Source organism: Lissotriton helveticus, chromosome 5_1 (genome assembly GCF_964261635.1).
Source record: "Lissotriton helveticus chromosome 5_1, aLisHel1.1, whole genome shotgun sequence".
Lineage (NCBI taxonomy): Eukaryota > Metazoa > Chordata > Amphibia > Caudata > Salamandridae > Lissotriton > Lissotriton helveticus.
In genome coordinates this window covers 1,644,896,997-1,644,903,185 of record NC_136065.1, presented here as the reverse complement: position 1 = coordinate 1,644,903,185, position 6,189 = coordinate 1,644,896,997, and positions in this window count along the sequence as shown.

Here is a 6,189-nt window from a genome sequence, read left to right as displayed (position 1 = left end):
CATCCACAAAGACCCCCTGCTCTCGTGGACGAACATCAATGACGACTACACCATCAAAATCAAGAGGACCATCCACTCCGGCTCCCCGTAAAACCCATGCCCTCACCACATCTTCAACAAAGCCAGCACCACCATCGCACCCCATCTCCGCAAGGCCATCAACATCTCCTTCGAGATCGCAACCTTTCCATAGAGCTGGAAGCGCGCCGAAATCAACGCCCTGCTCAAGAAACCCAAGGCAGACCGAAGGGACCTAAAGAACTTCCGGGCCATCTCCCTGCTCTCATTCCCTGCGAAGGTCATCGAGAAGACCGTCAAAAAACAGCCGACCAACTACCTCGAGAACAACATTCTGGACCCATCCCAGTCTGGGTTCCGCAGCAGCGACAGCACCGAAACAGCCCTCATCGCCGCCACCGATGACATCAGGGCCCTACTGGACAACGGCGAGACTGCGGTCCTTATCCTCCTGGACCTTTCAGCCGCTTTCAACACAGTCGGCCACCGCACCCTACGCACTCGCCTCCACGACTCAGGAATCCAGGCAAAGCTCTGGACTGGACCACCTCCTACCTCTCCGACAGAACCCAGAGCATCCGCCTCCCCCCTTCCTATCTGAACCCTCAAAGATCATCTGCGACGTACCCCAAGGATCATCCCTCAGTCCGACTCTGTTCAACATCTACATGGCCTGCTCGCCCGCGTCGCCGGACTGCACGACCTCAACATTATCTCCTACGCCGGCGACACACAGCTGATCCTCTCCCTCACCAAAGACCCTCGCGTTGCCAAAACCAACCTCCACGAAGGAATGAGAGCCGTCGCTGAATGGATGAAGAACAGCCATCTGAAACTGAACTCTGACAAGATGGAGGTCCTCATCCTCGACTCCACCCCCTCAGCCTGGGACGACTCCTGGTGGCCGACTGCCCTGGGTGCAGCACCGACACCCACCGGCCACGCACGCAACCTGGGATTCATCCTCGACTCAACAATCTCAATGAGCAAGCAAGTCTACGCCATCTCATCCTCCTGCTTCAACACCCTCCGCATGCTCCGAAAGATACTGAAACGACTGCATTGCATACAGAACGCCTCCGCACGCCTGGTCCTCGACATCCCTCGCCACAACCACATCACACCCCACCTGAGAGACCAGCATTGGCTTCCAGTCAACAAGAGGATCACCTTCAAGCTCCTCACCCACGCACACAAGGCACTCCACAACACCGGACCAACCTACCTCAATAGACGACTCACCTTCTACACCCCGAATCGCCAGCTCCGCTCCACCGACCTCGCCCTCGCCACTGTCCCCCACATCTGAAGAACGACCACCGGCTGCAGATCGTTCTCCTACCTCGCCGCCAAGTCCTGGAACGCCCTCCCCATCCTTCTGCGGCAAACCGTAGACCTTCTGACCTTCTGACCTTCAGGAGGCTACTCAAGACCTGGCTGTTCAGCAGCAGAACACCCCCCCCCCCCCCCCCCCACACACACACACACACACACACACACACACACAGACACAGCGCCTTAAGACCCTTACGGGTGAGTAGCGCGCTCTACAAATTATTGATTGATTGATTGATTGATTGAAAATTAGTATAGCAAAATATGAAGTAATTTGAGTAGTGGATATGTTATTCATTTATTTGTGTAGAGAAGGGTAGATGGCGGGATAGAAGAGGGAAAGAGGTTTGTATTTATATAGAGCTTGCTACCCCTGATGGGATTTTGAAGCGCAAGTAGCGCGCTACTCTGGAACTCATCAGGATTAGTGTTGAATTAGTATGGTGAAACATGAAAGTAATTTTAGTGGTGGATATGTTAGTCAGTTATTTGGATTGAGAAGGGTTGGGGAGGGGGAGAAAAGAGGGAACAGTTTAGAAAGGTTTGTTTTAGGGGATCTGTATAGTAAAAGAGGTGTCGGATGATGCAAGGAGAGTAGGAGAGAGTCTAGAAAGGGTTATTTTTGGGATCATAGCAGTGGTATGGGGTTTGGGATAAATGAGAGTGTATGTACAGGATATTTGATAGATGTATAGGATGAGAGATAGGGTAGTGCATTGGAAGGAGTAGTAGAAAGAAGTTTGAGATGAGTCAGAAGGTTAGGCTAGAAGATATATTGAGCGACGTATAGGCTGAGAAATAGTGTAGTGCATTGGAAATGCTAAAATCTTATGAAGGCTCACAGTCCTGATCTCTCACCTCAACCCACTTTACTATTCTAATTAGAGCATCAACATGTGTGTAGTGCAGTTTTGATCAATAAGTAAAGCATGAGCCTCAGAGCTTGTTATTCATCCATTTCAAGAGAAAAGAACTGTATTAAATATGTGCACGTGCTTTTCTCAGCCAGTCTTCTACTCTGGTGTTATATTTCAACTGGCTCCATTGCACTGTGTTTTGCTTTTCCCCTCCCACACCTACCAGCGCTCCCTGGACACCCTGCTGGAGCTGATTGCCATCCATGGGGACAATTATAATCTCATAGTCGCCAGCCACAATGAGGAGTCGGTGAAGCATGCTGTGCGCAGGTGAGCAGGGGTTTGTTAAGAAGATTCACCGTATGATGGAGAATGGGACATCTATTAACAGAATGAGCCGGTGAGCTCATTGTCCTCCTTTCTTTTCATCTTTTCTCCTTCCCTTCTGCAGCCCTAGCTTTCACTCCTCCCTTGTACATGTCTCTATAGTTCCTTCCCACCCTTTCCTGGTCTAACTCTCTAACATCTCCTCCCTTCATGCTATCCCCGATAATCTTTACATTCTCCAGCCTTGTCCTCATTTTAGTAAAAAGAAAGTCCTTTTGTAACAATGACGCGAAGCAGAGTAACCCACCCACTATGGAGTGCTATCCCCATACTAGGAGTTGGTATAGTGTCTATAGCGCTTTGACTCCAGTCATAGGCACAGGTGCAGTTCCTTAGGTCACAACTCATTAGGAGCAGTTTGCGGTAGTTAGAGTCTGTAGCCAAATAGAACAGATTTAGCCAACAGTGACTGTTCCTTCTGCAGAACGTGGTTTCCATGTCAACTTTAGTCTGTCGAGTGAGGCTCCGTTACCTGCTCATGTTGTCATGGTCCACCGGCGTCAGGGGGCGCTCCTGAGGCTAGTGTGCTCAGTGATGCCTCTGCTGACACAAGACCGCAGTAATAGTTTCATGTGGGGCTGTAGCCATGGTGAGGGAGCAGCATGGCAAGGCTGCTCAACAGGCAACTGATATGGCTACTGTGGCCTCCAGGTTGGGATCATACTGGTGCTCATTGTACACTTGCAGCCGCCAGGCAGGATCCACTCCTGCTTTGGCGGGTATGTTAGAACCCTCCTTGGAATTCACTTCAAGGCTTGATTTCTGTGCGCGGTTCACTGCGGCGGCCACAATGGGAGACCCCTCATGACATGGGTCACCTACATCTTTGCTCCCAAGTGAAGTCAGCAACTACTGGATGCTGCTCACACCGAGAATACAGTTGGCTTCTCCTTTGGGCCATTCACTTCTCCTGTAGTTCAAGGCACTGTCTTTCTCACCCCAATCAAGCAGTCCTTGCAGGACTGTTGGTAAGATGTCCAGAAAACAGGGGACAACTACCTCTGAGAGACTATAAATGCAATCAACAGCCCTGGTCAGACAACCGCTCTTCACGTACTCTGCTGAGCACTCGCTTCCTTGGTCATGAACTAGGAACAGGAAACAAGTGGGGTAGTTTGGATGTCTCACCCTTTACACATTTTTAAGACGGGACATGGATTTTCCCTCCAAGGCAGCAGAACTAATTTGGAGTAGTTCTTTTTCAAGTCCTTTTTCTGACAGTACCTCTGGGACAGACAAAAGGGCATGTCCTGCCTAGAAACAACAGAAACCGCAGCTACAGTCTAATCCTCCACCATCTATCAAATGGCAGGATTCAGGTCTAAGACAAGACCTATTCAGCAGACTTTTGATAACTTGGTTCTCATTTGAACTTCTAAGGGAAGCCCTGTCTCTATCCTACCTCACTTCAGTGTCTGGGTCTCCACCCTCCATCCACAATATACTTAAACTGAATACGGGAAGCTATCCGTAACCTCCATCTTGTGCTTTGCTCAACCAGAGAGCAATCCAAATTAGATCCTGTGAGAAAGAGGTTTATTAGGTAGGGTAGATTGGTATTCACCACAAGAAATAAAGTCACTATCCTGTTAGGGCCAGTCAAAGGTTACAGTAATTTAAACGGGACATCAACCCCTAGTTGCTATGGCACATAACACACATGTTCAACTCAAAGAAAATGTGTAAAACATTTAAAATGCCAAACCAGTTAAAAAGTAAAAAATGCAGCATAATATAATCTCAATCCAATTAAAAAAAAGAGAATAAAATGTAAATTGCGTTTGTATGCATACCAAAACAATATAAACCTAATAACGGAACCGGAGCTATGCATATTTAAAGATTAAAGTAGGAAAACATCAATAAATAGGTAAAGGGTCAATGATGCTCTATTGTTGCAGTAGACAAAGACTAAGGTACCATTGTAGGTCGACCATGAGGAAGCATGGGCTTGATAGCCCTAGCTGATTGGCCCCAGTGAAAACTCTTGTAGTCAAAAAGGTTTTTAAGTGCTGCTGGTCTGGAGGAAAAAAATTCAAATGTTTCCAAACTTTCTTCTGGTGCTCAAACCACCATAGCAGTATGCGTTAAAGGCTCAGGACTTCAGGGGAGTCATTTACAGAATCACAGGCTGTCAGGCAGAGGCCAACAGCAAGATCCAGTCCAGGTACCATTTGCTACTGGTCAGCCCCATTGGCACTTTAGGAAAAAGGACTCTTGAAGCTCGTGTTCCTGTAGCCACACAGACGGTAAACCAACTGACCCAGAGAGTCCACTTCTTGGTCGTGGGTACAAGTGTGTGAAGGGCCAGCCCTTCAGGTCTCAAACAGCAGGTGCAATTATTCTGTTTTTACATGGGTCCAGAAAGTGTTCTGTGGAAGGTTGGGTGGGGGTCCAGCTTTATAGGGTTCACAAGCCTGTGAGTGAAGGGCTCCCAAGACACTCCTAGATCCACTCGGACCAATGGATTAAATCTATCTTTTACGGTAGGTCTGGTTTGTTTTCTGTACACACGCCCAAAATGCAATGTATCAGGACTAAGATAGCCAGTCTTTAGCTACAACAAACCTGAGCACGGAAGTTTTCGGGTTTGTAGGGGAATGGACTATGGAATTCAGCAGTGTCCACCTGCAACAAACCAGGAGATAGAAGTCTAGTAAGACCAAAGCAGTGTCCCTCATACCTATATAGAGTACCCACAAGAGTTGTTCAGGCTCACTTTGTGCGGTTATGCAGTATTTGACTCTGTGGTGACAACAGGAGGGGCACATCCTTTGCCCTTCTGCAGAGCTCACAGGAGTCATCCCTGCCCATTCAGCACAACCTACCAATCAAGGTGGTCTATTGTATGGCTCCTGGAAGTAACTTTGCACCGCATTCAAGGCAACTGTAGGCTGACCAGCAGAAGGAGGCTAAGGCAGGAAAAGGGGAAGTTTCTAAAAGTTACTTTTCCTTTTTATTTATTGCAATTCTGACTTCAACATTAAATTAGGTTTTTAAATAACTATTAAACAAAGCAGACTTTAAATTTCAATATGTTCTCTAGTTTTCTCACAGGACAGTTGCAGCCTTCCTCACCGAAAATAGCTTTTAGGACTTACTCACTGTAGGGACACAGTAACATTAAACTTCTGCAAGTCCCACTTTTAAATTCCATGTACCCTGCATGCATTGTGGACTACATTGCATTCGTGGGGTTGACTAGCTTATGTTTAAAAGGGAGGCTTTTACCTGACAAAAGGGTGATTTTAAGAGGTTGTACTGCAGGTTTTCACTGCAGCAGTCTGGCTACAATGGTAGGCCTGAAGCCATGTTTTCCTTTTTACTAGTGAATGGCACCAAGAGTTCCAGTCCAAACGTGACATTTACCCTTCTATGCCATATGTGTATTTTTATCACTATATACTGTGACTGTAGAAGAAAGTTAAATATGCCAATCAGGGACCAGCCGATTTCTACATGTTTTAGATGTCAGAGAACATACACTGGGCACTAGAAAGCAGTGACCCAGTGTGCAGAGTTAAAAAATCTGCAAACACATTCAGCAAAAAAATGGGGGTGACCACGCAAAAAAGGGCATTTTCTCACAGAT